We start from the raw sequence: 22,143 nt of genomic DNA on the forward strand, positions 1-22,143 counted from the left end.
GCCACTGCTGTATTTTTCCTGGGGAAAAGGTATCCTAATTTGACGTTATTCGAGCTACAATATAAATCCAGAGGGACCAGTGAAGGAGAAGAAAAGAACTTACGAGGTCTAAGTGGTGATTGCATTTATAGATTAATCCTGACAGGAAGCAAATACATCTCCTCCCAGGAGGCCCCAGTGTAGTCAACTGAGAAGTGGGGTCGTTGTTTATGAGCACAGTGGACTTTTCCCATTTTAATTACTTTAAGTGAAAGATTATTTTTGCTGGTAGGAAGCTTAAAAAGTAAATACTGTACTGTTGTTTGTTTTTCGATGTTGGCTATGTGTGCAATCTTCTATTCTTCACACTGTTTCACAAAGCAATTTGTCTTACCCTGAAATCATAATGGGAAAATAATATATACTTAAGAAAGCATTTCACATACCAAAACCTGCAATGCCCCACGTGGGGAAAGAGTAGGCCAAATGACTGGTTGGCAGCATGGCCCCAGAGCAATTTCATTTCCATCTGTTTTATATGATGGCCATCCACATAAAATTTCATTGACACCAATAAGTTTGGAAAACACTTATCCAAATGAATCGATGAAGATGGAGTAGGAACATAATGATGGTGTGATTTTTATTTTTCAACAAGTTGACACATTCTCATTCTAAAAGTTACCACCACATATCACAAAACGTGTCAACCGTATAAATCCACGATGAAAGTCGTTAAGAGTCCTCATGAAACTGTTGTGTTATGGAAGCAAAACAACTAATTTGTAACATGATACTCAAATAATCAATTTCCTTTTTTAAAAATCAAAGTCCCATGATTTCTGACTGATAATATATGATATAATAAATGATATTAAGGAATTAGTGTTAATTTTTAAGGTGGGATAAAAGTAGTGTGGTCATATTTAAAAAGAGTTCATATCAGCTGGGCGCGGTGGCTCACACCTGTAATCCCAGCACTTTGGGAAGCCCAGGCGGGCAGATCACCTGAGTTCAGGAGTTTGAGACCAGCCTGATCAACATGGAGAAACCCCATCTCTACTAAAAATACAAAATTAGCCTGGCGTGGCAGCGCATGCCTGTAATCCCAGGTACTCAGGAGGCTGAGACAGGAGAATTGCTTGAACCTGGGAGACAAAGGTTGCAGTGAGCCGAGATTGCACCATTGCACTCCAGCCTGGGCAACAAGAGTGAAACTCCAAGAGTTCATATCGTTTAGGGATACATTCTGAAATACTTAGAAATGAAATTATATGAAGTCTGAGATTTGTTTCAAAAGAACTTGAGGCATGGAGGTGGGGAGAAATTAAAGATGTAAATTAGTCAAGATTGGCTATGGACTGTTAAATGTTGAAGCTACATAAGAGTACGTGAAGTTTTTACATTGCTCCCTCTACTTTTGTAACAACATATTTGAAATTTTTAATAATAAAAAATTTAAAAAATTCTGTTTTGAGGACCCCAACAAAAAGGAATGGTCTTGATGAATTTTGAGAGGCAGCAAGAGACCGTTCTGAAATTATTTGAAATCTCCTCTTCCCTGGTTTAGATAACCAACAAAATTGGGCTTTAGCCTCCCTAATATGACAACTACTCTGCAAAATGAAGCTACTGCTTTATCCAATTCTGTAATTAAGTCCAGATTATGCATATTTGGAGTATCTGCTTAATGTGTTGCCAACAACACATTGTATTTTTAATCAGGGCCCCATTCCACCCACATCCACATCATGTAATGCTTCTAGGTTACCGTGCCTCATTGTCCTGTTAGCATGTACTTAGAAATCACAGCTGAACTTTAATATTATCTTAAGCAAAATACAAACAAAAAATTAAATGTGGTGCAAAAATAATCATACCATATACTTCAAAGCCATTAGTATGGGTAAATGAGCACTGTCTATAAAAACACGAGAAGCACGCCCCCTATTAACACTGTCTTGGGAAATCAGAGGCTACAACTCTGAATGAGCATGGCAGCCATGCCTACTTTTACCAAAACCAACACACTTCTATTATTCTACTTTCTACAGAATTAAAAAATTAAACAACTGACAACAAAAATTCCAAACAGTGGGAAAGAAAATCTCCAACTTCATTGATCATTAAACATTTTTTAAATATGAAAAAGTAGTCTGGTGGGTTGAATGCTTAGAGATTTTGAACTAAATTAACTAACATTTTAAATCTGTAATTTGCTGTCACAGGTACCACCGAAAGACAAGGTGGAGAGGGAAAATTGCTATTGGTTAAATATTTTCTGTACTTTAGGTGCTATGCTGTGCACCTCAGACACAAAACTTTATGATATTGGCTTTATGATCCCCACTTTAGAGATGAGAAAGTTGAGGGTCATGGAGGTTAAGTAACTTTCCCAAGGTCACATACTAAACAAGGTGTGTATTCAGAATTTTCAGAAGACTTTGACCCCATGAGTGCTTTTAAAACCATTTGCCTTCTAGCCTACTGACACAGTCCTGAATATTTCAAAATGTATCAATACATTGAAAGATGTAACCTAAGTCCTTTTTAATGCTCTTAGACTTCCAATAAGATAATTCTATGAATTATTTTCTATGTATATATCACGTCTTCTTCCAATTTACTGATGAATCAATTTCTACCTAGCCTGATCCAAATTATCAAACTTCATACTTTTCTCTAACTATACTAAAAGAGACAGACAAAAAGTCAGAAGCCTAATTCAACTGTTCAGTCCCACTATTTTCACATTGGAAAGATAATTGCTTAAAACTGAGCTCTCCCTAGACTTCCACTCGCTGCAGTTCAGGCTGGAACGTGCTCTCCTGTCACGCTCTGTCTTCTCCAAGTGCGAGGGAGTTTTGTCTAGTAAGAGATAATTAAAGACATGGCAGTGCCACTTGCTAGGATTTCACTCTTTCTCTTTTACTTCTTATAAAAGAAGAAACTTCAGTTTAAAGATTAGGTTTTTTCCCCCCTTTTCTAAAGCTGGGTATACCAACTGGCATCGGCTGTATTAAAATCAGGAGAAACCTCAATCAAAAAGCCCCTCTCGGAAGGCAGGCTTTCTTGTTAATATGCACCAACATGAAAGGCTTTCTTTTCATCCTATACAACTACAGTGTGTGTAAATTGCAGGGGGCTCATTGGCATAAATCTCGCCTGCGACCTCTGAGGTAAACTGGATTTACATTACTTTCTGACAAGAATTAAATGAAGGCCTTGTGGATATATGAACAGCCTTCTAGGCTGCAACAGATGGGCATGAATGTGCTCCCTAGGAAAACTATCAGTGACATCTGTGTCCTCCAAATTCTGGTGGTCTCAGCCAATTAACGGGGGTGGGGGGGAGAAGGGGGGGAAAGGGTGGGGGTTGGGAGGCAACAGCACAACCCCCAGCCAAAACCCAGGCAGAAGTGTTTGTGTTTGGAGATGGGATCAGGCTGGCCTGCAGCAGCGAGGTTAGCACTTTATTGTTATCATTCAAATGGAGAATGTGGCTTACAAGCTATTTGTATACCACAGCGAGGATAATATGATTTTTCTCATTTGACCGGAGGAGATGGCCCTCTCTTGCAGCTGATATCATATTTCAGTGCATTCTCTTTGAGACGGGTATTTACTTTTGTCTCTTCCGAGGCAGGCTGAGGGTGTTGCTGTCTGCCAGTTTCTGTAGTGCATTCACGAGTCACAAAGCAGGTGAACTCTAAGACGACACAGAGATCTTTCCCCAAAACATTCTCCTTCATAGTCTACTTCTTTCTTTCTTCAAAATGGCATTTACTGATTTCACCAAAAATGAAAAAGTAATCAAAATCAAGGTTTTCTAGTTAAAACAAAGTCAAGAGAAATGACATCAGATATCTTGAATGAAGTGGTGGAGGAGTCCTTCAAAGGATACGATGAACCGTGAACCCCACTGTCTGAATTTACCAGGTCTCAGCACGTCAGTCCCTGTGTGTTTAATGTGCAGGCAGGAGGACAACTGGAGAAACCAGGACAGAAGATAAGATTCCTCTCTGGCCCCTCTCCTTTGCTGCAATCTCTTGGCCCACTTGCTTGGACTGTGTAGGGCAGGAGAACAGGACTGGGTAGATGAAGGGATGGAAGGGGAAAGGAGAACTAACATTTACTTATTCTGTACCAGGAGGAATCAGGAGAGGCGTATGTAGGTATTCCAGGTCTCATGCATTCTGGGCCCCAGCAATAAGAGCAGAGGCTTTGGATCTAAAGTACCCAAGTCTGAATTCCAGCTCTAACATTTACTGGAATATGAGAGAATGGGCAAGTTACTTAATGTCTTTGTGTCTCACTTTCTCATCTGTAAAATTGAGCTAACAATTGTATCTACCTCTTAGTAAGGATAAAAGTACATGACATATAGAAAATGCTGGCTGTTTTTATCCAGAGTTTACTGTGGATTGAAGGCCCATGGAGAGAGTCCTAGACCTCTAAACTAGTTAGGCAAAATGAAAGGCATTGTGTTATACTAGCTTTTGAAAATTCAGAAAAGTGATTTTTCAAAAGAAGCAATTGTCATTGCTTTTAGGAGCCTGAGGTCGTGCTTTAAAATTACATATTTTCTTTAATATATAAGACTTTGAAATTCTTTGCGAAAATAGTAAATATCGAAAGCATCTAGATCATTCTAAATTATAAAGTAGATTATCAAGAGGCAAGTAACGTAACATTTAGACCAAAAAAATGAAATTAAGGTGTTTATTTTCACCTCCTTTTCCTAATTGCAGGAGTGGAAATGAGTAGCTTGTTCTGTACTAAATTGGTTATTACATGTGAAGTTTTAGGAGACAATGGTTAATCATGATAGTTTGGATGTAAACTGTACACCCCTTTGTCCTAGGTGTTGTTTAAAACATAGTAATTCCACACAACCATTGTGTACAATAGCAGCAACAACAAAAGTAGGACAAGTGGACCTTCTAAACAAGTGGCCTACTGTCTAAGCCATAAATGCTTATAGTGCTATTTTTAAAGTACATTTTCATAGGAATTCTCATTCTCTTCTTCTCTGTATGATTTTTTAAATGATTCAATTCTAAGAACTTTGGCAAGCTGAGTTTCAGCACAATGTAAGCTTGCTTCTAAAGGGAGTCAAATTCTTGGTCAACAAAGAAGTCTCTTGCTCTTTCTCCACAGAACTCCCATGCTGGCTGGAGAAACCTGTGGCCTCAAAGGTGAGGGTGAAAGCAACTGTAGGCACAATTTTTGTACAAGCTATGACTTTATTATGCTGTAATACCAAACGTAATTTTGTCTTTTGGCACTGATATCATTATGTTGAGCAATAAATAGAAGAGAAGCCTTTGTCCACACAGGGATTCAGAAAAGAATCAACACTAAACAAAAGCACCTGTTGTTTCGTTCTTGTAATGACCTCAGAAGTGACCAGTTGGCTGCATTCACCCCACACTCCTCCTTAGGCTTTGCCCAACACTACCATCTCACACATCATTATTGGATGTAAAAGGAGAATAATTGAGGAGAAGATCAATAAATTTAAAAGCTCTTTAAAAAAAGACATAATGAATTTGGTACAGCACATATTTTTAGATCAAAGATGCCTTTGAAGTGACAAAACCCTAATCTATATACTACTGAAGGACTTCCTTTCTCTCCCAAACTGCTTGTTGTCAAATAAAATGGAAGTTAAGGAAATTATCTTTATCTGAAAATGGCCAAAAGAAGCCATCACCTAATGACAGCCTTGTCACAAGCGACAATTGGGGAAATTGTCAGGAAGGCAAGGCCTAACAAGCAGCAGAGTGGGCTTGCTGTTTGCACTAATCTGGCCATGCAGCCCCCACACACAATCCCAGTCAGCTTGCTGTGTGAAACAGCTAAGGCTTTGTCAGAGTTAACAGGGACTGGAAAGAACACGCTTTCATGAATATGTATTACCATCCCTCTATGTCTAGAGAGACAAACCCTTCAAAACTGAGATATAAAACACACACGCACACAGACACACACACCACTGACCAACAAAAACCAAGAGAACCTAAGCTACTTGGTTGAGTGTAGTGAAATGCTAGTAACTAAGCACCCAGTTCCATGTGTTTGCTGGGATCTTTATTTCCCAGCAATTGAGATAAAATCTTTAGGGGGCTTTCAATCTTTGGGAACCATGTGTGTGAATTCAAAGATGTTACACATCGTTACATGGATTGCAAATCACACATCTTATAGCGAATTCACTTTCCTAATACCAAATGTGTTCTGAAATTCTAATACTAAAATGAAAATAACTTTGATATCTTAACTAAGTGCATGTGCAGTTTTTAAAAACTGATCAAATCTCATACTGACTTCCTATGAAGTAGTAAAAGCACTATGTGGAAAATTATGAGGATGTAGCATTTCCCAACATTGAGTAGAAGGACATTGCTCAGGCACAAAGTGGAAATCCCAAAAAGAAATTTTAAGGTGAAAAGGGTTGAGGGGGGAATCTACTCTGTAAGCCCTTTGTAATCTTAATAATAGTGTTTAAGAAAATCCATACTATATGTATTTTTTTCTTCAAAGATAAATGATTTTACATCCACCCAAGGGCATAGATCTAGTAAGATATTTTTGAATGACTGAAATTAGTTTTTCTACTAACATTGAAATTTAATTTAAGTATAAATATGTATGTGTGTGCATTTAACTTCACTTTTTTTTAGAAACAGATACATAGGACAGAAAAGTATAAGGTTATTTCTTTTTTACTTTTTTCTGATGTAATAAAGTTTGGTTTCCCACCGTGCAAGAGACAAAGCTCAGTTTTGAAGGTTTTCTATATTACGCAATGTTTGCCGTAGACATTTACATTTCATTAGCATATTCTGCTCTACATGAAATCCAGTGTTGAATGCTCCCAGCGCGCTAAAGCTAATCCTCTTTAAAGAGCTACAGGCTATATTACATGTGGCCACAGCAGCAGTCTTGCCATCGCTGCATCACTTTGAAGACGATGAACAGAGTTCTCTTGTGTGTCTGTCCATACCCAGACTCATAAACCACTGCTTTCTGTGCTGTGAAATCCTTCTATTTTCATCAAGGAGAATTACAAGAAGGCCGAAATCCAAGTTACCGTTCTGAAAGCTGGACTGCACTTGAAGAGACGATATTATGCTGATTTCACTTTTTCCTGAGTGTCTATCCACAATCTTTTCAACTAAGATTAAAATGAACTATATCCAAGTATTTTTGGTCCTTTGATAAGGATCAAGTGCTAACCACACCTTCTGTCTAGGGAATCTGATCCTGGATAATCAAGAGAAAGAGACTCAGTGATGTCACAGTTTTGCAGGGCAGCATTAAACATTTAGATGCAGTAATTTCTAGGTAGCTCACTTTTCCATAGACAAAGACGACTCAGCTGACTATATCCAACTGAGCCGCCAATAGATGATGTGGTGATTCAATTTCAACAAAGTATGGCAAACTAAAAATTATACAACATTGCAGAAAATGTATTTTTTTAGTTAAAACAAAGGAAAATTAGTGAAGTCCATATTCTACTGACGACATTCCCTTAATAATGCTTAAATTAGTTTTTAAAAGAAAAGTGCTATATTATAAAGAAGACTTATTTTGTTTTTCTTATCTTGTAGTTAACTAATTTATAAACAAATAATTGGTTTATAAAGTTTTTGTAATTTTGAAAAGAATTATTGTGTAAAAATTGCTATTGAAAATGTCTGTTATACTCTCTAATGTTATTTTACTCAAAGCCCCACATAGTAAATTGTCCTATGATATCAAAGCAAGAGACACTTTGATTTTCATGCCAAAGAAATACATTTCTTCTTATTTGATTATGGACACCTGAACCTCATCATATTATCCCTTTTTGCTTTTACTCCCAGGAAACTCAGAGCCAGGATTTGTGCTCAGATCCAGGGTTGTCCCTCATTTGGATAACCTTGTACAAACTATCTAATCCACACCTTTCATTATTTGGTCCATCTTCTTTACCCTTGACTTAAGAGTTCTGGACACACCTGTGTCTCTCATTGTGGGTAATTTCAAATATTTTTGAAGATGCATGCAGAGTAAAGAACATTTCTCAGTAGTGCTTCTTATTTAAAGTAGCCATTTTCTTCACAAGCATATGCTAGAGAGGCTTTACAGCACGGTGGAAGGAACTCTGAGTTTGGGGTTAAATAGGTTTGCCCAGTACGTAGCAGGTAGTTTTTGCCTGCTCTCCTGAGGTGACCATGAGGTAGGTGACCAGTTATAATTGTATCTCTGTTCCTGTGAACCACTTTGGCACTTTCAGAAATTAAATGAAAACTTTGCTATGAGTTGTCATGCCATCTTCCTTTAATGCTGGCAATATCTATATTCAGGCTGAAATTTACTTATAGTTAATGTAATTCTCTGCTTGTTCTTACATTCCACTCACTTCCAAGGTAAAACACACTCTGAAAGACCTTATGATTTTATTTGCAGCCTTCCAGACACTAGCAAATACCTTTCCCAAGTGGTATGCATTTTTCTATGCCTGCACCACTTTGAAACTTATTAAGCATCTTTTCTGTAGGCTTTTCCTCTTATCCGTTATATATATTTTTTCTGATTGTTTAGTATCACTTTCTAATTTAAACAAGGTAGAAAAAAAGTATAGGCTTTTCCTCTTACCCCTTATATATATTTTTTCTGATTGTCTGTTTAGTATCACTTTTTAATTTAAACAAGGTAGAAAAAAAGTATAGAAAAATATACTTTTTGGGTAGATTTACAATTATTCAAGATATTTTACTCAAAAACAGTTTTCCTAGGGGAAAAAACATTGAGTATGAATACACTCAAAAATTGAAATGACGGCTGGGTGCAGTGGCTCGCGCCTGAATCCTAGCACTTGGGGAGGCCAAAGTGGGTGGATCACCTGAAGTCAGGAGTTCGAGACTGGCCTGGCCAACATGGCGAAACCCCGTCTTTACTAAAAATACAAAAATTAGCTGGGCATGGCGGCGTGCGTCTGTAATCCCAGCTACTCAGGAAGCTGAGGCAGGAGAACGGCTTGAACGTGGGAGGCAGAGGTTTTAGTGGGCCGAGATCATGCCATTGCACTCCAGCCTGGGCAACAGAGTGAGACTCCCTCACAAAAGAAAAATGACATAAAATAGTTTATTAATCAAAATTATTTAAAAAGTTATTAGCAAACCATTCAGTTTTTATCCAAAATAAACATATATTTAAACTTATTACTGAACATCTCTGAAAATTCACAGTATAGTAGGCTTAAGAGATACTTCACAAATCCTCAAAAGGAAAAAATTATTTGACCACAACTCATAAAAGCTCTAAATTATTAATTTAAAATTAAATTTTTTTATTGAGCCACTTAGAATTTCTGCCTTGCCTTGCCTTGCCCTGCCTTGCCCTGCCTTGCCCTGCCTTGCCTTGCCTTTTCTTTCTAAAAACACAGTCTTACTCTGTTGCCTAGGCTGGAATGGAGTGGCATGATTGTAGCTCACTGTGGCCTCTAACTCCTGGCTCAAATGATCCTCCCACTTCAGCCTCCCAAGTAGCAAGGACTACAGGCATGTGCCACCATGCCTGGCTCATTTTTATTTTTTAAAATTTTTTTGTAGCGATGGAGTCTCACTACTGTTGCCCAGGCTGTCTCAAAGTCCTGACCTCAAGCAATTCTCTTGCCTCAGCCTCCCAAAGTGCTGGGCTCACTGCACCCAGCCCAACACTTGGAAGTTTCAATAGCACTCAGAAACCATCTTATTGTCATTTTCCAGTACATTTCCAGACTTAATGCCACCAAAACTATGTTTAGATGAAAATTTATAGCTTTATAATCTTTAATAATAAAAGTGAAGAAGTATAAAATGTGCTTTTATTTCAAAGAAGTAAAAAGAGAGACAAACTAAAACTTGAGAAGTTGGGGGAATGCATAAACATATATATTTTTTAAATAATGATTTACAAAAAGTAGATAAATTTAAAAATCTAGTTGTCTAAAAAGTCAGTAAAGTGGCTTTCAGGAAAACCTAATTAAAAAAAGGACCCTTTTCAGAATGGGAAAAGGAATAAAAACAGTATTATGATTAAGACTTTAGAAGTATAATAAACTATGATGTACAAATCAGATTTTAAAACATGAAAACTTATATGAACTACATTTTCTAGAATAATTTTTAATAGATGATTAAAACTGGTCGAAGAAATAAACAATTTCTAGTTAAGAATAAGTGGAAAAATTTGTCTATTATTTCCAAGAATGGTACCAGATTCAGATGGATTGTAGTCTATTTCCGCCAAATTCCTTGGAAATATGTAATTTCTAGGATATTTAGATTATATAGCTAATAGAAAAATATAAAAGACATTCCTAGTTCATTTTATAAGGCCAGCATAACACTATTATTAATACTTGACCAAGACCATGAACAAAAAAGATAACTATAGAAGACGCTGTTGTTGCCCATCCATAGCTCCAAAATATTAACTGCCAAGTACATACTTAATAAGAAATGGATTCAAGCTATTTAAGATGGAAGAAAACTTTAATTATACACTTAAGATGGTTAAATTTTATGATATTTGAATCATACTTCCATAAAGATGTTAAAAATTATATTCAGCTAAATTTCATTCATTAATTTTTGGTCATTTCTGTTTACAAAAGAGGCAAATGACCCAAAGAGATTGAGTAACTTGCTTACAGTTAAAGCTTTTTTTTAACAGGAAAATTAATATTTCCAAATGTAGTTTCTGTAGGTCTGTCTTCCCTGGATTCAACACTAAGTGACATCTGTCTGAATCTCATTTTACCGACTCTTTTAATGAAGCTACTTTCCATTGCCCCGGGTACTTCCTCATCTATCTCCACTGTGTGTGGCTGCTCATTTGATTACTTTTCTGCTGGTATCACTAGGTCTAAAAAGAGCAAGTGAAAACCTACACTTTGATTCATTCCACTGTTCACTCATTCATTCAGATAGTCAACAAATATTTATTGGGTACCTACTATGTGCCAGACACTATTCTAGGCACTAGGGATATAGCAGTAAACAAAAGTAGATTTAATCGTTTTGAGAGGTAGACTCCAGCCAAGGGCATGAATTGGTTGGTTGGTTGGTTGGTTTTACGTTCATTTATTTTTTCAGAATGCAAAGCCCCATGAAAGATTCATGACAGAGGACTTACATGCTATAAAAAATAAGCACTTCCCATATCCATTCAGATTGGATAAGGATCCCAAGAACGCAAGGGATGAATCAGAGCTGTTGAACTGTGATCGCTCTGTGAAAGCCCTGCACCTGTCCTCCTCAGGAGAAGTCCAAGAAAGCCAAGAATTAATGAGGAAGACCCTTTATTACTGGAATCTGCTTAGATTTAACTAGGTCAAGCTTTCCCTTATTCAGATGAAATGGCATTTTGAGATAGAGATTATACTGTCATTGAAAAATATAAAGAGTTACATTTTTGCCTCCAGATTTTGTGGCTTGAATATATTATATCCATTATGCACGTTTCTCAAAGCTGGTACTCAGAAACTCACCTCACACAGATATTAGTCCCTGTCCTGCCACATTCCCTCAAACAGGATTCCAGTGAGCTTGTTTATTTCTATCCCAAGATGGCTCCACCTTCTACTTCCTGCTAAGAACATCCAATACTACAAGAGCACAGGAATCCAACCACCCTCCCGCAAAGGCGTTCATATCTACCTTTTGCAAAATGAAAAGAACCTTGATCACCTGGCTTATCTTGTTCTTTAGAAAAGACTACAGCTCAATGATTAGAATCACAATAAGCACCCAAAAGCAAATGATTGCATTTCCCTGACTCCAAAAGGATCTTTTTTTTTTTTTAGACAGATTTTCACTCTTGTTGCCCAGGCTGGAGGCTGGAGTGCAATGGCGCGATCTCGACTCACCGCAACCCCCGCCTCCCGGATTCAAGCAATTCTCCTGCCTCAGCCTCCCAAGTGCCTGGGATTACAGGCATGTGCCACCACGCCTGGCCAGTTTTGTGTTTTTAGTAGAGATGGGGTTTCTCCATGTTGGTTAGGCTGGTCTCGAACTCCTGACCTCAGGTGATCTGCCCACCTCGGCCTCCCAAAGTGCTGGGATTACAGGCATGAGCCACCGTGCCCTGTCTAAAAAAGGATCTTAACATAGGTACTGTGAATGCCTGGAATGTGGTAGGTTGGCAAAAGCTAATCCAAGACCCTTGTTACCCAATCTTCCTTTCTGGCTCTAGCAGTAACTGTATATGAGCAACAATGATCATACAAAACAAAGTAGCCCAGGATTTTTTTCTCATACAGCTTCCAGCAGAATAATTAGATCCAAAAGAATCCTATAGCACAAGGATTTGGGTCCAACATTAGAAGAGCCTCTGAGTTACCTAGTTCAAAATAATAGGTAAAATTCCTCCTTATCGTGACTTTCCCATATATCCCCTGGGATATATATGTCCTACTAATTTGCCAAGATTCCTATATAAGAACTAAGCTTTAAAATTGCCTTAAAACTTTAAAACCACCTTAAAATTTGATATCCCTATAGTATATACTATCCTAAACAATATTATTTAGATTCTTGCCATATTAACATGGCCCTGAACAAAGCTTCATTTATTAGACAGGGAAAACCGCTTTTCTTTTCTTTTTTCTTTTTTTTTTTTTTTTTTTGAGACACAGTCTTGCTCTGTCACCCAGGCTGGAGTGCAGTGGTGAAATCTTGGCTCACTGCAATCTCCACCTCCCAGGTTCAAGCGATTCTTATGGCTCAGCCTCCCAAGTAGCTAGGACTACAGGCGCGTGCCATCAAACCTGGCTAATTTTTGTATTTTTAGTAGAAATGGGGTTTCACCATGTTGTCCAGGTTGGTCTCGAACTCTTGACCTCAAGTGATCCACCCGCCTTGGCTTCCCAAAGTGCTGGGATTACAGGCATCAGCCACTGAGCCTGGCCTGGAAAACTGTTTTTCTTCAGGAAATTTGTGATACGCATCTAAAGCAGTGCTTAGAGGGAAATTTGTTCTGTATCTTGATGACGGTGTTTGTTACACAGTACTATATATTTGTTAAAATTATAAAATAAAGAACAAACAATATATCAATGTTGCTCTATGTTAAGTTAAAAAATAAAATAAATAAAAATAAAGCCTATTTATGCTGTTTACCAAAAAAAAAAAAAAAAACCAAAACCAAAACCGAAACCAAACAAACAAAAAACAAAAGGAAAAGAAAAAGTATTACGAAGCTTCATGCTTCTCTTAGAGAGGCTGTGGGGCAGAAGTGTCTAAATATCACAAGGAGAGTCTGACCAAGTTATACCTACATGAGAATGGGCTTACACACCAATAGAATTGTAGAATTTTTTTCTAATTTATGTCAACAGAAACTAGTGGAATATGTGTGAAAATGGATTCTTAAGTGCTAAATGAAAGAAGAAGAAAAGAATATAGTTCCTTTGGGTCAAATATTAATGTGGGTTCATCTACCAGAGACTCTGGTAAATGCACTAGTTCTGGTAGGTGGGAGTGGTTATGACCATTTGTTCAGTTGGTTGGCTGGTACCTGGACTCAGTGGTGGCCTACACTAAAGGAAGTCAAGCTGTTAGAAATTAGTATAATGTGGATGAAGATACACAGATACTTAGAGATAGAAATATTAGAATGGATTTGTGAGGGTGATCTGCTCACTCGACCCTGTAGCATATCACTCCTAATTATGTTCCAGGGATATCCTAGTAACAAGGCATTACAAAACATATTAGTAAGAAAGCACACATCACTAAAAAGCAAGATGGCAACTATACTTTGTAATCTGGGAATGAAAGTAGAAATGTGCTCCATGATATACTCTCTTTAGAATTGAGAGGATATTGGAGAGGCATAAACCAAGAGGCAAGGTGGGCATAATTATGCAGGGCCAGATCAGTAATAAGAATGGTTTGACCTGCAAGGACCTTTAGCTTCAGCTTTAATACATGGGCAGTACACTAAGGTTTTACTTCATCCGTGTATTATAATTGAAAATCCTAAGCCTAGCAAATAGAAGTGTGGCTTGAGGGACCACAGTCTCATAGTCTCTTACTTCCCAGAACTGAGTTGGTTCATAGACCCAAAGCCCCTTGCATGAAATGGAGACTAGGGACCCTTGAAGCCAAGTTCTTTGAAAGTGCATCAAAAGGATTCCTTTTAGCATTCCCCAAAGTGATCTGCAGTAATTCACTAGGGTAAATGTACAATGGAGAAACTAAAATAGTTAGAAGTTTTAGGGATTATTGGAATTGTCTCTGAGCTACAGTTAACTCCAGGGACATATAACACCACTACAATCTAACAATTAGAAGAAAAGCTTAAGAGGGTTGGGTGATATATGGAATATTGGACAAAATCTATCTCAGTGTGTTCATTCTGGGTCCAAGCATTCATCCTGTATTTATTTTCCAAGTTCCTGTATGTAGAATTAGTGGCAAGAATTCAGCAAGTGGCAGAATTCCTACATTGGCTCCCTGACTGTACTGTGTCATAACCTAGTATTCAGGGACCTCGATCATTTCACCATTTCACAGGACATCGACCATGGCCATGTAATTGATGGCAACCAGTCAATGAATCTGCTGAGCATAAATTAGCAAATACACAAGATGCCTTGGTAAGACATATACGTGACTAAGGATAAGAGAAAAATTCCATAAAAGTTCAGAGCTCTACTAACTCATTGATGTTTCTGGGGGTCTAGAGATCTGGAGTATATTGAGATATCCCCTTCAAATTGTGAAAGTCAATTTGCTGTACCTTCTTGCCTCCAGTTCTAGGAAGAAAGAGGCACAAATATTTGGTGGACTTTCAGTGTTACACAGGCAAATTAACTGATATTCTTCCTCCTTATTGACAAACCATAGGCTTTATATTTAAGGAAGGTCCCAAAGAAAATAATATTCTTTTGCCAGTTCAGTTTAAAGAATAAACCTCTCCTTTGGGTATATATCCAGTAATGGGATGGCTGGGTCAAATGGTATTTCTAGTTCTAGATCCCTGAGGAATCGCCACACTGACTTCCACAATGGTTGAACTAGTTTACAGCCCCACCAACAGTGTAAAAGTGTTCCTATTTCTCTACATCCTCTCCAGCACCTGTTGTTTCCTGACTTTTTAATGATGGCCATTCTAACTGGTGTGAGATGGTATCTCACTGTGGTTTTGATTTGCATTTCTCTGATGGCCAGTGATGATGAGCATTTTTTCATGTGTTTTTTGGCTGCATAAATGTCTTCTTTTGAGAAGTGTCTGTTCATGTCCTTTGCCCACTTTTTGATGGGGTCGTTTGTTTTTTTCTTGTAAATTTGTTTGCGTTCATTGTAGATTCTGGATATTAGCCCTTTGTCAGATGAGTAGGTTGCAAAAATTTTTCTCCCATTCTGTAGGTTGCCTGTTCATCTGACGGTAGTTTCTTTTGCTGTGCAGAAGCTCTTTAGTTTAATTAGATCCCATTTGTCAATTTTGGCTTTTGTTGCCATTGCTTTTGGTGTTTTAGACATGAAGTCCTTGCCCACGCCTATGTCCTGGATGGTATTGCCTAGGTTTTCTTGTAGGATTTTAATGCTGCTATAAAGACACATGCACAGGTATGTTTATTGCGGCACTATTCACAATAGCAAAGAGTTGGAATCAACCCAAATGTCCAACAACGATAGACTGGATTAAGAAAATGTGGCACATATACACCATGGAATACTATGCAGCCATAAAAAATGATGAGTTCATGTCCTTTGTAGGGACATGGATGAAACTGGAAAAGATCATTCTCAGTAAACTATCGCAAGGACAAAAAACCAAACACCGCATGTTCTCACTCATAGGTGGGAATTGAACAATGAGAACTCATGGACACAGGAAGGGGAACATCACACTCCGGGGACTGTTGTGGGGTGGGGGGAGGGGGGAGGGACAGCAATAGGAGATATACCTAATGCTAAATGACGAGTTAATGGGTGCAGCACACCAACATGGCACATGGATACATATGTAACAAACCTGCACATTGTGCACATGTACCCTAAAACCTAAAGTATAATAATAAAAAAAATATAAAAATAAATAAATAAAAGCTGTTTTTTAAAAATTTAAAAAAAAAGAAAGTTCTAATCACCACTTGGTTGTGTATGAAGTTGCTATAATTTTAAACATTTGTTTTCAACATGCCACCCAGAACATATTACTGAAGACATCAATCTAATCATCAGACATCTAATTATACAATCAATAATAAAAGTCCTCCAGAATGTTCTCATCAATCTCCAGTGATGGACTCATGCCAAGGACATGAGCAACTGTGCCCCAAAGGGATTACTTCAGAATGGAATGGTATTCATTTTGTAATAATAACAACTTTCAAAATGCAGCACCTAATAGAGGTTTACCTTTGGCGTTTCAAATACTTGTTCCAGATGTATGATGTGTTTATGTTTTACACTTTTCAGAATGTTCACCTCTCGTTCAAGTAACTTCACAGCAGAGCTTCCAGCCTTACTTAATCAATGAAGAAACACAGATTTCACATAATGAAAATCACTCCTACATTCCTCGATAGAAAAGTTATTTTATGTTTTCCTACTTTTTTTCCTGTAACTTCATATTTGAAGTGAATTCATACATTTTTTGAGATGTTTCTTTTTCAAATGATATCATGCCATTTATTCCCGTGATCAGATTAAATTATGCCCCTTCTTTCCTTTGTCCAATTTTAAGTTACATATAATTTGGCCTCAAGCCACATCTGTTTCTTGAATTGTTTCTATAACTTAGCTACAACATGTTATCTGTCCCCTCACAAAACTACTAAAATTACTCCAACTTTTAATATGCTTTTTGATATTTCCTTTAAAAATACGTTGATCCCCTGATGTTAGCATAATAAAAACAAAATCTACTTCCAAGGACATAAATTGGGGAAGAAAAAAACAAAACAAAACAAAACAAAACAAAAAAGAATAAACCTCTCTTGCCACTTAGCCCTTGGACTGTAGAGTGAGTGACTGTGGCAAATCAGGATACCATATTGATCCTATGGAACTCCTGAAAAAGATAATCATAGTACAGACCCCAGACTTGAGGGTAAAGTCATACCTCTTCGGCAAATATCTATTTTCCTTGAGAAACCTCACCTAGTGGTTGTTATTTGGTACTGGTAGAGACTGAGTGTCTAGACATAGGAAATCAACTGATTATGTATGAGACCTGAGCTGCCCATCTGAATCAGATGCATCTTGATTGACCTATTTGAAAATGTGGATGTGCACAGCAGCTCTCCATAATCAAGTTGAAGACGCATATACAAGATCGGACTTCACAACTGCTAAAGGCATAAGAAAGTTTCATGAGCAAGTGGCTCAAACTCTCCTACTAGTCTTGCTGTGATGCCACGTCTCCTTAGACTCACATATACAGTGTAATGGGAATTTCTCTATGGACAGGACAGAAAATGTCCAAGGCTGATTTACTGATGTTTACGCATAATACATTGTCATACGTAAACTGATATAGCACTGGAGCTCTCCTCGCTGTCATCCATGAGAAACAAGTGAGAAGATAAATCCTCCCAATAAACAGACTTTGAGTGGTACCTCAAATTGTATACTTTGCCTGCAAGGAAAGATAATCACAGTGCAATTCAAAGACAGAGCTGAAAGGTTGGGTTAGATTATGAGAAAATTGAAAGGAACAAGATCGAAGGATGATGACAAGGAGGTTTAGGGTAGAGATACACGTATGGATATGGATGGACCTCTCAGAATTGGTTAATGATATCAGGATACTTGTGCCCCATGTAAATGTCCACCAAAGCGCTCCCACTGCAGAAGACATCCTCTCAATAATCAGCTGGCAAAAGACCAGTACTGTATATGTCCGTTTTCCTGTCTCCCTACTCTCACTATTGTTCCTCAATGAGTTCAAGAACAAAGTGGCCACGGCGACAAAGATGAAGGTTATGCATGGACTCAGCCACATGAAGTTCCCCTTACCACAGCAAATCTGGCTACCACCACTATTGAATGCTTGAAATGCCAGCATAGTGAGCCCTCCATTCAGCTCTAAACCTGAGGGATGAGGATGGAATAGCTAACCTCCTGTTGGCTGATCATAGTGAACCTCTTTCATCATGGACTTGTAGCAATTTTTCTCCCTGGAATGGACATGTGTTCTGGATGTAGGTTTGGCTCCCGTGCTATGCTTCTCTTAGCAATACCGTCTGTGGACTTGCTGAAAGCTTAATTCACCCACATTAGTCCATACAACACTGTCTCTGGCCAAGGATGCTATAGGGCAGGGCATTTCCCACAGGATTCAATGGTCATACCATAACCTTGGAGCAGCTGGCCTTATAGAGCAAAGCAATAATCTATTACACATTCTGTTTTACAGCCAGCTGGAAGACACGAGGCATGGGTACTGGTATAGAGAAAATGGTATATGCTCTGAATCAATAACCAATATATGGTCTTGTTTCACCCAAGGACGGGTCACATGGGTCCAGGAACCAAAGGGAAGAAGTAGGAGTGGAACCTCTCACATCACTGGGAGTACTAGATTTAGTAGATTATAACTCCAGCCTTTTAAGCAGTTGCAAAAACAAGGACCATTGCCAATATTCGTATTTCTCTGTTTGTGTGGTAATGCGTATGTTCATACCTTAACCCATTTCCTTTTTCCTCTCTCCCTGTTGTCTATTAATTTATACAGGCTACACTGGTGGTGATTACCTTTATAGCTTAGTCTGTAAGTGACATGTAGGTACTTTTATAAAACTGTTGCCAAATGTCTCCTTTCTCTTATTTAAGTGTCCATGCAATAAATTCTTCCCGGAATTAAGTTCCAAAAGTAAGTCTGCATTTACAGATGTACTTATATACACCCCTTTACTAACTGATGAAAGCTGTACAAATCCAGCTTGTTCCTCTTTTGACTTGGCTGTCTGGAAGCTCAGAACTTTCTGTAAGCCCTAGTGTATGATTCATTCAACACAGGTTTCCAGGACCCAAGTTGCTTTCTTCGTTTATTCTAAATGGTTTCTGATCAAATTTTTCAATTTAACTTTTCCTTACATTGGATTTTTGTACATTTTAGTAGTGCATGTCACTTCAATTCCTTTTCATATGTATTTAAGTAAATACGTAAGTAAATAAATAAACTGCGCCTTTAGTGAAGTAGTTTGTGGCTTCCCCTTAGCAGCTCAGTCACACAGTAGCCTGTTCATTCAACCAGTATTTATTGAGTACTTACCATGTACAGACATGACAGGCCTATACCCCCATCCTTGTGCATGTCTTCACGTCCTTGAACATTGCTGTGATTTAATGTCAGATGCCCCATTGTCAACCTCATGAGCAATGCCATGGGGTAATGTATTGCTGCTCTTATTTGGACTGTCTTCCAGAGCCTATTTCTGATTGTTCTTCACTTCCATCCCCTAAAGTCTGCCTTCTACTAATGGGTGCCTTTAAATCTAAATCCACCCTTAGATAACGTCTTATAATTTCTGAATTCTCTGATAACTTTTATACTTTCATATTTTAGGTTAACTGCAACCTCATGGCTTTTAGAAGCTACCCCAAAACCAAAATGGCCTCATCCTGAGAGCCAAGGGCTTTCTTTGTTTTGAAATAAAGTGACATACGTGGGTCTGGGCAGGGGTAACGTTCTCAGTGAACAAAAACATTGTAGTTTCTGGAAAGACGTGTTCTTCATGGGCAACAGTGAACTAGCATTTTAGTTATAAGTCAGTCTATTCAGAGGTTGATTGGTAAAAATAAATGGATTGGACTGGACACAACCTACTCAGCTTTTTTCTTTTTCTATTGTTTAGGAATAATGTTTGTCTAATATGGGTACAATTCTCCATAAGTGCCTGGATTATTTTCCTCTTTTTCTCTCCTAAACTTATTTTTCCTCCTTCCTGCCTTCTTGTTCTTCCCAAGCATGTATATTTATTCTTTCATTCATTCAACATTTTCGTAAGTACCTACTATATGCCAGTGCTTCACAATGTGAAGGGTAAAGGGATGAAAACGGCACAGTTTCTGGACTCTAGAAGCACACATTTGTGGGGAGGCCAATGTGTAGAAAATGATTACAACCTTGTGATAAATGACAGAGCAGAGGCACTGTGGAAGCCTAGCGATGTCCCTTCACCTGACCCACAAGCTGTGAGGCTCTCTGGGGATAATGACCCTGCTTTATAATGCAGCACAAGGTCATCAATCTATCATGTTGGGTGAGATGCTGGGCTCTTTCACAGCTGAAAGAATCAACAAAACATCCTAGGCCACGGCATGAGCAGGCACAGTTTTGGAAGTCACACTAATTTTCCCACAAATCCACATATATGCAATTGTGACCCGGGATAGTAAAACTAGTACTCCAAAGTAGAATTTTAAGGAAAAAAGATTCATATTTCTCATGTAAGGCACAGAGATTACACAAAAGTATTAAAGAGCTTTCTTAGGAGTCCTGAATGCCCAGTGTGGCACTCCAGAAGTCTCTGTCAGCCAGTGAAATGATGTCAATAAAGGATGGTAATTGGTCCCTAAAGGATTGCCTTGGGCAGTGTGAAGAACAAATACTCAACAATGGCAACAAGCAGCAAGGGAGGGTATAATTATTTATCCAGATCAAAAGATGTGGATACTTTGGACATGTAGGATGTAGTCAGATAATTAAGTAGTGTTACGTTTGCATTTCTGTACCCCCCCAAGAGACTTCCAGGAAAGCTATTTACCTTCCCCATTTGATACTTCTTGCTCTTGTATCAGTCACTAGCAGCCAGTGTGAACAGAGCCAAAACGTTCCTACCAGCAGCTAATGCAGTCTAGTCCCACAACAGTGGGCATGACTGCGAGTGGGCTCTTGCCCACAGACAGAAGGAACCTGGTGTGTCAGCAAAGAGAACTTATTAATGTATCGACTTTACTTAGTCCTCTCATCAATAAAACAAAAACCACTGCCTTCTTTTTTAGTCATTGCTTAATATTCCCCCTATCCAAGTTCGCCATCTACAGGTCATATCATTTACAAATTGCTTTTAAGGTCTTCAGAAGATTGTATATGAGAATTCACGTGTGCCTCCTATTCAGGGAGTTGATACTACTAATTCTTGATTGATGCCACAACTGATGACTATTACTGTGTAACTACCGTCTTGTTAGATATTGACTGCACTCTTCTTTTACATTACCACTCAGGGATTTAGGGTTAAAAGGTAATAGTGAAAAAGAGCTATTAAGTATATGTTTTAGTGCCATATTTCTTAACTTGTTAGAAAAATTCACTCTTTTTTGTTAATATAAAAGTATCACACTTTTGGCCGGGCCTGGTGGCTCACAGCTGTAATCCCAGTGCTTTGGGAGGCCAAGGCAGGATGATCACCTGATGCCAGGAATTCGAGACCAGCCTAGGCAACATTGTTTGTAGAGACCCCATCTCTACAAAAAAAAATGTTAAAAAATTATCAGGGCTCGGTTGTGCACAGCTGTAGTCCTGGCTAGTCCAGAGGCTGAGGTCGGGGGGATCCCTTAAGCCTAGGAGTTCAAGGTTATAGTGAGCTATGATAACACTGCCACACTCTAGCCTGGGTGACAGAGTGAATGAAACCCTGTCTCTTCACAAATCAGAACAAAAAACACTTTTCACTAATGTTTTTATTACAAAAGCACTAACAATCCTAACAATACCCACCATTTACTGAGCACTTAGCTTGCTATCAACTTAGATATGTTTATTACTTATGCCAAATTTATGAAGTCTTGTTATTCTCATTTTGTGGATGAGAAATCTGAGGTGACAAGAGGTGATGCAGTTTATTAAAGATCACAGAGCATGTCAGTAAGTTGCAGAGTTGGTGTTGGAATGCAGATCTGTCTCCCTTCAAACCTGCACTGTGAACAAATTCACCACACTGTCTCTGAATATTTCATTTTTCTGTATTTCAAACCTAGAATGACTGCCTATGGCTTTTCAACTACCCTCTCCCCCTCACTTTGAAATATACTCTCCTGGGCAGGGGGCGTCTCCCTACTGCTTTAGTGAGCAGGAAAGAATGACCCTTCTTGATCTACTGCACAGTGACTGAGGGTACAGGCAGAAATGCAGAGAAGCCTCCTGCACCACCACATTAGTCCAGCA

At 38.4% G+C, this 22,143-nt stretch overlaps 1 protein-coding gene across 16 annotated transcripts in view; it reads right to left on the reverse strand.

Moving 5' to 3' along the window:
- The window catches only part of ALPK1 (alpha kinase 1), a 158,556-nt gene that overhangs the window by 95,334 nt on the left and 41,079 nt on the right, over positions 1-22,143 (reverse strand). Inside the window, exon 3 of one of the 16 annotated variants that reach the window (XM_063637985.1) lies at positions 16,386-16,490. The exons of the other annotated variants lie outside the window; for them this stretch is intronic. The gene's annotated coding sequence lies outside the window, so the exon portion shown is untranslated. The remainder of the gene's footprint in view (positions 1-16,385; positions 16,491-22,143) is intronic. 16 annotated transcript variants of the gene reach the window in all.

This window comes from Symphalangus syndactylus, chromosome 4 (genome assembly GCF_028878055.3).
Source record: "Symphalangus syndactylus isolate Jambi chromosome 4, NHGRI_mSymSyn1-v2.1_pri, whole genome shotgun sequence".
Lineage (NCBI taxonomy): Eukaryota > Metazoa > Chordata > Mammalia > Primates > Hylobatidae > Symphalangus > Symphalangus syndactylus.